Here is a 12,816-nt window from a genome sequence, read left to right on the forward strand (position 1 = left end):
TATAACTACCAATTTAAACTTGGTCATAGCTACTTGGTGAAAGAAACTTGGGGAGTTTCACGATTATGGGAAGATGTTATGAAATGCAAAATCAAGGCACGAACAGGACGCACACTCAGAGCTCAATCCGAAACTATTTTATGCCTACTAACTAATTGCATGTCATAATGTTATGGGAATTGATCTAGAGTTTGTGTTGAAACTAGACACGACATTTTTCCCTCTCAGGACCTCACTTTGGAAGCAGCAAGGGTAAACAGTGCAGAATGGCCCCCATTTTTATACAAATTAAGAAGAAACAGGTTCCAAGAGTCTCATTTTTATACGTCCAAAGAAAATAAGAAATTACTAATATACATGTGCGAACCTTGTCAAAGTAAGAAATGTAAGGTCCCGCATTCCTTGCGCGGCTGTGGCTTTGCTCAGATCTAGGGTTTTCTGTTTTTCAATTTGGGCTTTTGTTTTTGGGCCTTCTCTGTCTGTTATGTACTTTACTGTTTGGCCCTTTGTTTGTTTGTTTGTTTGTTTTGCTAGTGTTTCGGTTTTCCTTCACCTCCTGTAATCCTTTTCAATTTATTTGAATAGAATTACATTGACAAAAAAAAAAAAAAAAGACAACCAATCTCCTGATTCAGAGTACTTTCACAGCTACTCATAAAAGCACACTTCGCTCGATTTCGTCGTAGTAAAAAAATACCCAGTGTCCAGATATGTCCATAGAAATATTTATTTATTGTTTTATATGTAACTTATCAACAACCAAACATACGTATTTGACTTCAAATAACAGAGTGTATTGTCAAAAATGTACATAGCAGCTGTCAATTATGGATATAAGTCAGCACACTTCAAAAGTCTACCAGAGGTGTGATAAGAAGTCTACAATGCCAAGTCTTGATTTGTCAAAAGCTGGATTTTGTTGGACTAACTTCGGACCTTGCCTAATTGGGTGGGGTCAATTATGGGCTGTATTTCAGCTGTACCAGACCAAGAGTCTTCTAGTGTCTTTCATTATTTCACTTATTTTGAGCAGCTTATTTACACCAATGCCCCTTGAAATCACGGTCAAATGACCCACTTACCTCGCTTGACTATGGTTTGGTGACTCATTTTGCCCCTGCTGTCAACTCCGTCCAAAAGTTTATTAATTATGATGACGTAGGGGATTCTATGATGCAATGCAGCCAAGTGTGATGCCCAAGGTCTCTAGGGAATTCCAAGAATCCTACTAGTGTGATGCTATGTTCTTCACTTTTCTACAATTTACAGAAAACATCAATCGTGAGTTAAACAATCAGTAACATTGCTATATATTTTTCTCCCGGTCTTACATCAGTCGATCATAGTCGAAATCTGGAAGTATTTAGAACAGTAACCCAATATCCATGTTCCTTTTATAGAGATCTATCAAATTTTGGTTTAGGATTTATAAGGGATCATATAATTTGGTTTTTGTTCCTTTTTTAAAAAAAAAATTTACTCCATTCATGGATAATTCCAACAACATGTAGTTTAGTTAAGATCTAGACCAGCGGGACCACCCAAAACAACAACCTGACGCCACTAGGATTTGACTTTAAACTTTTAACCTAATTAGAAATCCATTTCCAGTACCCAGAAGATTTTGATTGACCTATCACAATATTATTATTCACCATTCTCGCTACTCAGTAAAACATCTCAAAACCTGCAAATAACAAAAGAATTTTAGAAACATTTCCTATTTGGGAATGCTGTCTGAGCATTATATAATATAAAAAAAAACAATAATTCAGATATGAATAAACCAAGTATACAATTCCTGTTAATTGCAAATAGACATTATCTTAAAAAAGCACTTCTATGAAACAAAAAAATTAATAGAGTATATTAAGAAAAGACAATAGGAAGCAAGAGAAAGGGTTTTCTGGGCAAGAAAACATTTTGGCATAGAAGCAGACAAGGAATAATTATTTTTTTTTGTCTGAACCATGAGATGGTCCTGGATGGGCCCCAACTATGGGTGGCACTTTTAAGCCTTAACCACAACCCAGACTAATCCTCACTCACACCGGGTCGGCCCGTAAGGGGTAAAGTGTTGGCCAAAGTGGTGACTCCGTACGAGAGCAGGGATCGAACTCCTGACCTTTCTTAAGGAATGAGAGTGCCGAACCACTCACACCAACCACCTTGGTTGACAAGGAATAATTTCAATAGAAGCAAACCTTCTCACATTCATAATTCAGATATGAATAAACCAAGCATATGGCACTTCTTCAAATATCCGTTTAAAAATGAAAGCCCCTACTAATGCATAATGTTATATGTATGTATCAAGCACGCTAATGTAACAATAACTGTGACATTAACAGTCACACCGTTTTTGAAATGTTGTTCAGTCTAGGAAATACATGTTGTATTTTATTTATTGTGGGGGGTTATACATATTTAATTTTCAGGTATTATTTCTATATTGAATGCCTTAATTTTATGGTTTAATGTGGTGAAGGTTATATGTTCTTGGATGCCTATAAAAGGCCACTCCTCCTTCAGATTTGAACAACCACAATACCATCAGAATATCACTACCACAGTCTGATTCTCTCCTCTTATACCTTTTATATTTTCTCTACTTATATTATTATTTTTGGCAACGGTTCTGTGACTTGGATACCTATATCCGTCTATGAACGTGCTCATAGCGGATCTTGAGTTTGTGTATAAGGGGTTGTATCTTGGAGTCGTGTAGACCGCCAGTACCTGCACGTAGGGAGGCTACAAAGGATTTAGGACAACGTCTTTAACGTGCTTCACAGTACCAAACTCACCTTCTTATTTATTATCTATTTTGCTTTTACTTACCTATTAATTTGTTTTCTTCAATTTCATTGTACCTTAAAAACTTTCCAATTTTTTTATATGTTATTTATAATATAAAGATTTTTGTATTTGGCTTTACGGAAAAGGAAAATTATATTTTTTCATAACATTCTTAAGCCTTTGTATGTTAAAATTATTTTCTTTCCGTACTGCTGTAGGTTGTTTGTAGTTTACAATTATTGCAATTTCACAATAGTTTACAATTGTTGCAATTTCACATCTATAGTTATGTAAGCTTTGCATGGCAATATGTTTGTTCCAGTTAAAATCTATTTAATTTTATTTATTAAAGGCGTGTTGGTTTGAAATTGTTGGTGTGATGATTTGAATTTTCTATTTAAACAACCAAACAAGTTCCCAGCCTTTTGTTCAAAGAACCGTTTATCCATGAGTTTCAGAGTTCTATCCAAATATTTTTTATTATTAGTTTGTTGGTTAAATATAATTATTGGTTTGTATAATTTTGAGGAAAAATTGTTTGTTTTGACTCTTATAATTATGGTATTATTCCTCTATATTAACATTCTGACATTATTCCTCTATATAAATTTTAGTTACATATTTAATTTGTGATTTGCTTCTTATTCAGTGAACACTTATATTGTGAAATTGAGAGTTTGTTTTGATGAAATTTAAGAGCCGATTAATATATTTTCTTAAATTAATAATTTACGCTGGCCATTCATTTGGAATGACTAATTAAAATTTTGCTAAGCTCAGACTGCAACTTATTTTATTAATATATTTAATTAATGACTTTATTTCAATAGCGTTGGTATATTAATATTGTAATTATATTATTGCTAATGTTGGATATCAACTATCTTTGGCTTTTCCAAAATGGATCAAGTTACGTTATGTGTGGTGTCTTTCAAGTATTTTATATAACTATACATATATATTGCACTAACGATCTTGTCCAAAGCTTATTTTATTTATGAGAATAGAGATTTACGTGATTTTCAAGCATGATGGAATCGAGATATTGAGGGTCGAGTATCATATACCTCCAGATAAGTTATACTAATTAATTCTCTATCTTATGCAATTGTGAGCATTGCTACAATGAATGTGGTAACAATTTTGGAACCAACCTCAATTTATTGAGAATTAGAACTTTTACATTTATGGAGAAATTAAATTTGACTCTTCTATTTTGTACATATGCATATATTTTTCAAAATACAAAAATAAATGTCATTTTCTTTATTGAAATTAATTGTCCAGATTTGTCTAATGGTCCACTCAATTCCTATAATTGTATTGGCAATAAAATTATTAATAATGTTGGGTGATTATTTCAATTAACATGGTTAAGAAATTTAATTGCATTTTTTGTGTTAAAACAGTAGTTTGCAAGCTAGAAGTTGCGTCCACCATGGGGTAACTTGGTGAAGCTACTGAGTTGGCGTTTGTTGGGTAGGCAAAGAAGCGACCCACAATAAACTAGTTAGTGGCACATTTAATTCTTTAATAGAACAAAGTACTTCTGTATATGGGCTAGCACAATGTTGGAATTCTATTTGGCTTGCTGCAAAAGTTGCCTCAGTGTAGCTAGCTTAGAGCTTCGCACGCGCTGCCCTCACAGTCGAGGAGCCATAATTTGGCTGAAAGGTTGTCTTTTAAAATACTCTTATACATATTTTTTTGGTATAATTGTTAATTGATACAGATAACAATTTTTGTGAAATAAATTCAAAATTCAATGATCATCCAAACTTGGTTAAATATGAAGTTGGTGAGTTGTTCGCTCGATTAACTTCTAAAATTATCAATGAACTTTCATATGCTCTAGGGACGAGAGATGCGTTTGACCAAAAAAAACACTTTATGGTACGGTTGAATGTAGTAGGGATCTTTCTAGAGTAAATTTGCATGAATTGTGTTAATTTTCTAATAAGAGAATTTCTAGATTCCAATTATAAAATGAGAGGTGGCCGTGCTATTTGTGGGAGTTGTTATGTTAGATTTAAATTTTACCACTATTTTGAAGTACATTTGTTTTGGAGATGTACTCTTTGTGAATGAGAGTGCTAAGCTCTTCCTAGAAATGGTAATAAACTATAGTCTTAGGAAATATTACTCATGGTCAACGGAGTTTAGCCTAGTAAAAAAGGGCCTTGACTTGCATAACACAGATTTCAGGTTCGAACTCCCATAGCATCATAGTTGTGTGTGTGCGCGTGTATGTGTGATAGAGAGGGAAATCCCCCTCCCTTGTAGTTTGTACTATCACTTGTATTCTAAAAAAGAAAATATTACTTATGGTAATTATAAAGTAATTTATATTTGCATTCATATATTTTATTTGTACAATAAATGTGAGAGTAATGGTAGACATATCACATTTTCATACCAATTTTTTTTACTTCCACAAATAGCACGGCCACCAAAGTGAATATGATTATTTATAACGTGTATACTAATACTGCTCCGCAAAGTGAATTACACAGATCATATAAATAGAAGTCCAATAATCGTGATTGTCATATTTGTATGCGTTTTTTTTTCAAGAATTAAATCCTAGTTCAATTTATTGAACATGATTTACTTAAAACCCTTAACTCTCTCTCTCGAGTCTTTTATCTTTCTTTCTTTTTCTTCAAGATACCTTTGTACAACCCAAACCTTTGGTTGTGGAACATAATTGTTTAAATCAGGTAAAATTTGTAAGGAATAGGGTTTTTGAGGAAAACTTGAATATGTTACTGGCACAAATATTACGTACCTAAAGAAATTCCACATTTGTGATACCATAGTAAACTAGTTAGTGGCATATCTAAGTCTATAACTATAATAGAACAAAGTACTTCTGCATATGGGCTAGCACATTGTTGGACTTCTATTCGGCAATTAAAGAACTTGGTATCATGAAAAAGCTGCCTTAATACAGCTAGCTTAGAGCTTGGCAAGTGTTGCCCTCACAGTCAAGGAGCTATAATTAAAATGAAAGGTTGCCTTTTAAACTAGTCATATACGAATTTTGTTTTGGTATAATTGATACAGATAACGACTTCTATGTGATAAATTCTAAGTTCAATTATTATCCAAATTGATTAAATATGAAGTTGGTGAGTTATTCACTCGATTAATTTCTGAATCTGTTGATGAAAAATTGTATGCTAAGGGGACGAGAGATGTGTTCGACCAAAAAACACTTTACGGTACGGTTGAATGTACCAGGGATCTTTCCGGAGTAAACTAAAAAAATCATATCTTTAAAAAATAACAATAAAAGAAAATCACATAAAAAACCAACCCCCCAAAAAAAAAAAATTTCAAGTTTGGGGGAGTAGAAATCGGGATAGAAGGGGAGAGAGAGTTTTTTTAAAAAAAATTTAATTTTTTATTCATATTTTAATCAATTTTGATACAAAAATACCATTTTGCCTCTGCATTTAATAGAAAAGTTAACAAAATTGACGGCAACACCATTTGTCCTAACGAAATTGAAGTTGACGAACCACAGGAACCATTTTGGAAATTAAAGTACTCAAATGCAAATCGGGTCTAAGTTCAGGGACTAATAAAACGATTAACCCTACGTGCAAAACCTTCTTTATATGTGAAACGGATTGTTATAATTTCTTGGCAAATATCAACGTAATAGGATGATTTTTCATGATAAATCCCCTAATGTTAGCTGGAGTAACTACTATTAAACAAGTACTACATAATTTATGAAATATTCATAATGCTCAGGATAGAGGAAAATGAAGAATTTCAGAGAGACTGGCTAACAACTCACTACTAATAACACTAATATTGTCACCAACTTAACCACCTACAAAGCTCAGTAGGTGTGAGGTTTTATTATAAAAGGCATCGGTGATACTAGTAGTGAAACCATTCATTATATGTTGTATTTTTATTTGTCAAGTTTCTTATGTGGAAATTTATATTTTTCAACAGGCCACCTCACGTGGGACCACCATATAGTGGGTCACACGTGGGGCCAAGTCCACATTAAAGTCAATCAATCAAGCCCAACACATAAACATCATGTATTGGGTAAGAGATAAGGATAAACATTCAAGCAAAACAAATGAACACCACATATTGAGTAAGGGGTAAAGGTAAAGCCCCGGTTAATCAAACCGCTCTGATACCATGAAGAAAAGAATATTAAACACAGAAAGTTCTTAGTTAAATTTCAGAGTGTTTATTCTTCTCCAAATGGAGGTATATGGGGTACAAAGACTTCTCTTCCAAGTAAAGAATATTGGCTTATTATCACAAAGCGTCCCTGACGTTTGCGAAATTATCACATTGCATCCTTAAAGCTTTTTTGTATCACTCATGGTCCCTAACGTTAATATAAGTGCTCTCAAATAGTCCTTCTGTTAAAAAAAATGTTAAGTCTAGGGATATAATCGTCAAATCAATCCAAAATTATAATATATATATATATATATATATATATATAAGTTTCTCTCTCCCCTCTTTCTTTTTTGTTGCCTTTCCTTCTCTCTTCTCTCTCTCTCTTCCTTTCTTTTTTTCTTTTTTCTTCCTCTCCCCGAGTGCAGGCTTCTCTCTCCTCTTTCTTTTTTATTTCATTCCCTTCTCTCTTTCTTTCTTCTTCTTTTTTCTCTCTTTCTTTTCTTCTTCTTCTTACTCTCACCGAGTTCACTCTTCTCTCTCTCTCTCTGTCTTTCTTATTTTCTTCTTTCTCTCTCTCTTTCTCTCTCTCTTTCTCTCTCGCTATTTGACCCAGCTCCAACCGAAGAATCTATGAAATGGGTTTTGGTCCACTTGGCCCTGGAGCTTGTAGGAATGTGATAATTTGAGATTGGAAGTGAGAGAGTTTGGGAACAAGGAAAGATCATGAGAAGGGTTGAAGGGAGGCTGTGTGAAGAATTTTCACCTGCATATTATGGGCTCTGCACTGTTGGTGAAATGCTCAGTGCTGGCACTACCCATCTTGCAATCACGCCTCTTGATGTCTTGAAAGTTAATATGCAGGTTCGTTTTATTGATTAAGAGAAGGGAAGGAAAAAAAAAAAAAGGAGATAGATGACTGAACTCGGGGAGAGGAAGAAAGAAGAGAAAAAGAAAGAGAGACAGAGACAGAGAAGAGAGAAGGAAAGAAAACAGAAAAGAAAGAGGGGAGAGAGAAACTTATATATATATTTTATAATTTTGGATTGATTTGACGATTATATCCCTGAATTTAACAGTTTTTTTTAACAGAAGGACTATTTGAGAGCACCTATATTAACGTTAAGGACCATCAGTGATAGAAAAAAACTTTAAGGATGCAATGTGATAGTTTCACAAACGTCAGGGACGTTTTGTGATAATAAGCCAAGAATATTTTCTTACAAGGAAAGAAGTACACAACAAAACCTAATTACAATTAGTAATTAATTACAAATTAGTCAACGTATTAATTCTATCCTAAATATGGCTCACGTCAATAGAAAATGTCCACCAATAATATAAAATGGGAACCACCTAATAATTTATTAGATTATTATAAATAAACCCAATCCTAGGCATGTATTTATAAAAAAACCCACACACTATTTAAACATAGAAACACACCCAAAATCAACCCCAAAATCAACAATTGTATATTTTTTGGGTGTGTTTATAAATGAGTTTTGAGTGTGTAATGATGGGTTTTGGGTGTGTTTATAAAGTGTTTTGGGTGTTGGGTTTTTTTATAATTTCAGGCCCCATTTTGGGTGTTTTAGTGAAACCCCCATAATTTATTTGGGAGTTAAATTTTGTTCATATTCGATAAATAAATAATAATTTGTTCATATTCTGTTCATAATATTGGGAATGTTGCATCATGCTTTGTTATAGGCTTATTTATTTATATGCTCCAATGCTTTTTCGAAAATCTAAGTTTATTCCCTAAATTTACAACTGAGTCAATATGTCCTCTGTGCTATTATTATGTGTCTCACGTTGCCTCATTCCGTCAAATTTCTCAATAAAACCGTTATCTTGCTGACAAGGCATGGGTATTTTAGTAATTTTAGCTATTAAAATATTTTAAAATCTAAATTAAATTTTTAAAAATACTTTTAAATTTTTTTAAATTTTTTTTTAAAAATTCAAACAATTATCAGTTTTATAAATTAGTTAAAATTCAACAAAATAAAATAAAATAACATTATCAAAATATATATTTTTTATTTTTAAAAACACCAACAACTCAAACCTTTTCCCAATACCCTCGACCCTCACCCTCCCCCACCAAGCCGCCGCCGCCGCCACCACCACCACCACCCTCCACCCCCCCCCCCCCCTCTCTCTCTCTCTCTCTCTCTCTCTCTCTCCCCAAACCCGACCACATCTGGACTTGATATTCTCCAACTTCAACCAATCATTTGCCTCCAAATGGTTGGGATATGGATGATGATGGTGACGACAACAAGGGTGGGTGTGGCTTGGGTTGGTCGTGGTAGTGGGATTGGGTAGTCAAACACAATTCATCTCCCAACTTCTTCAATGTCTTGGATTAATAAGTTAAGGAGGGGAGGGGGGAATGTGGTTGCGGCAGGGTGGTTGGAGAGAGGGGGAGGGGGAGGAGGGGAGGAGGGGTTTCTTTTTTTAAACACTTCAAAAATTGCAAGTTCTTAAAAAAAATGTTTTTTTTATAAATATTTTTTATTCAGGTTTTAACTTACAAAATTATTAAAATGTTCACATCACGTCAGCGAGTTAACAATGTCACTAAATTGACGGAATTGGGCAATGTGATACACAAAATAATAGCACAAAGAGCATATTGACTCAATTACAAAGTCAACACAAATTAAGTTTTGTCATGATCATTCTGAGTCCTTGTTCGGTTCATTTTTACACATGATTTTTCATGTTATTCACCTATTATTTTGAGTTAGTTCTTGACATTTTATAGCTTTTTACTTCCTTTTTGTGTTTTCTTAGATTTTACCTTGGTTAGAATGAAAATGAGCTAAAAGTGCATTATTGGTTATAAATTCTGTTTTTGTTCATTTTCGTAGGTCAACTTCTTGGCCTGGGATCAACATGCTCTGGTGCTCGGATGAGGTGAAGATCTTCATGAAACTTGTTCCAATGGATGTTAACTACAACATATCCAAATTTGAGCTCCATTGGACAAGTATTGCCTATCCAACCAATCCAGCATGTTACCACAGCTTTAGAAATCCGAAGTAGTCCAGCTTTTACCTCCAATGTGTCACTTGATTCTTCTTGTTACCATAACACTTGGTAACAAGAATTTACCTTAGTGAAAGAGATATTTTCTGAGGCAAAGAGCATATTTTCAAGGACAAAGCTTCATCATGGCAAGGGGACAATGGGTGAAGGCTTTGGAGGAAAGAATGAATTTTATATTCAAAGTGTGAGCTGTAAATTGATGGGCAAGGGAAAGGTGAGTGCAATCTGAAGTATGAGAGGCTTTTGAACGTGGGAAAGCAATTCATTCGATCATTCCAAACTTTGCAGAGATTTTTGAGAGCTAGAGAGCAAGAAGGAGGAGAGCAAGGAGCAACTAAGGGGAGGGAAGAATGGCATAACAATTAGAGAGAACCTTGGGGAGCCTTGAGGCAAGGATCCAAGGGGTTGAAGATGCATTCTCTTTCTCCTCTTTGTTCTTAGTTTCTTTCATTTTATTTGTTTCTTGTAATTTCTTAGTTTCAATGTAACTTCTTATTTAGCTAGGGCTTAGGTTGAAGCCCTAAACATGATTGCCTTATTGTTTTGATACTTGAGTGTATGAATTTCTGGATATTGTTGTTGAATTCCAATTCACCAAATTAATCTATCCTTGATGTATGTTCTTCTTTGATTGATCACCTTTGAAAGCATGCTTCTTGAGGTTGTTGGGGTTATGTGTATCTTCATGTTATCCTAAGCAATAAATGGATGAAGTAAGAATCATTCATGTGAATTGGTTTCTTGAATACCTAATGTAAACACCATGCTATTAGGATTCTTGTGATGTTCATATTCTCTTTGAACTTAATGGGTTTTTCTTGTAATTGAATCAAAGTACTAAGCACACCTAGATTCGATTATAGGGAAGGCACAAGTATTGTAGCACTCGTACTGCACTTTACGTACATTAGAGAGAATCAATGCGTCTTGAGCCACTCGTACTGGTCTTGATTGCGAACATCTTCAACAACACGTTTAGAGTTCATCACTTGAGTATTCATGAACTTGGGTAGAATTGTTTAGGGTGGATTCCGAAACCCTAGTGTTTGTTACATTTTAATTTCACATTGTGATAATTCATCTCTGCTATTCTCATTTAAATTCAAAGTCCATTTACTTTCATGCAATAGAAATAGGTCACTTGAACCAAACCAAAACCACCCCCCCCCCCCCCCCCAATGTGTGTGTGAGTTGTGTGTTTGTTACGTTGTGTGTCTTGTTTACTGAATTCTGTTTATTTTCGTAACTGTTTTGGACTTTTGGTCCGCGATGTGTTCTTCGTTTTTGTGTGCTGAATCCACCCGTATAAAGAACGTGAATTTTGGATAAACGGTTGGAAAGTTATAGGCAAAACACTGGACATAGGTCGAAACTGGAAAAACAGAGAAACGAATCTGCCCAAAAACGACCGGTCGTTACTGTTCAGGCGACCGGTCGCACATGAATCTGTCCAAAAACGACCGGTCGTCACTGTTCATGACCGGTCGTCACTGTTCATTTTCACTGTGCACGGCACTGTTCACAGGTGATAAAAGGGTGATAGAAAGTGCTGTTTCTGTTTTTCTTTGGTTTCTTGTGTTGTTTCATTTCTTTTACATTTCTTTACTCATTTTTAGTTTCCAATTTGCATTTGTGCATTTGTGGTGTGTTGAATAAGTGTTCTTTACGTACTCAAATTAGAACTTATAGGAAGCCGACAAGTTCTTCGTGGGATCGACCCCGTACTTACATAATATATACTTCGATAGATTCGTGCACTTGCGGGTATTTTTAATTGGTTGTTTGCACATTAATTTGTGTCCTTTTAGGAATGCAACAATCCTAGTCTTGATGGAAGCCTTATGTGATTTTGCAAGCTTATATGTGTGGTTGTAAGAACCTTGGATGTTATAAATTCAATGTGTTCCGACAGTTCCATGTAAGTTTACATTTTTGACAATGACTTGATTTAGGAATAGAGTGATGTTGAGTTCTACATGGCCATATAGTGATCAACTTTGAAGCCTTGATGATTATTTGTCCAAGTGGGAGAATATAATACATTGGATTATTCTAATTACCTACTTAAGTGGTCTTCTAATCATCATAGGGTTGTCTTGGGCTCAATAATGATCAAGGACTCAATTGCTACTCGGCCTACCTTTGTATGAGTGTTTAAGTTAAATACATGGGCCAAAGGGATTTCTAATTAATATGGACTAGGGTTTTTATTTCCTAATGCAATAAGGACTGCTTGAGAGTTTTTCTTGATGGGAGAGACTCCTAGGCAGATGCATATAAAATACAAGTGCCCCTGCTCAACCAATCAAGCCAACCCACACAAAAAAAATTCACCCCATCTAGAATCAGTACATGAAGGGATCAGATTGAGAAGATGTGCACTTGTATATTCTTGATGTGTGTTCTATCATGTGTAGTCATTATAGTTTACATTGGATTAATAAGTTAAGGAGGGGAGGGGGGAATTGTGGTTGCAGCAGGGTGGTTGGAGAGAGGGCAGTGGCGGAGGCACATGGGGACCAGTGCAGTCACTGGCCCCCACTGAAATTTTATTTAAAAAAAAATAGTTCTAGTATACACTATACAAAGTCTGGCAAAAGAAGATTGTAGAAGGCATATGGGCCAAAGCAGATTTCAGCCTAAGAATTTAAGCCATAGTGGCGTGATCCAGCAAGCAACCAAAGTAGATTTCAGCAACGTGGGCCCTATTAACAGCCAATATCCTAAAATCATACATTACTCATTCCTAAAAGGATTAGAACTATTATTATTATTATATATTGTCTTCTTGTATAAATC

This window comes from Prunus avium, chromosome 2 (assembly GCF_965620075.1).
Source record: "Prunus avium chromosome 2, drPruAviu1.hap1.1, whole genome shotgun sequence".
Classification (NCBI taxonomy): Eukaryota; Viridiplantae; Streptophyta; class Magnoliopsida; order Rosales; family Rosaceae; genus Prunus; species Prunus avium.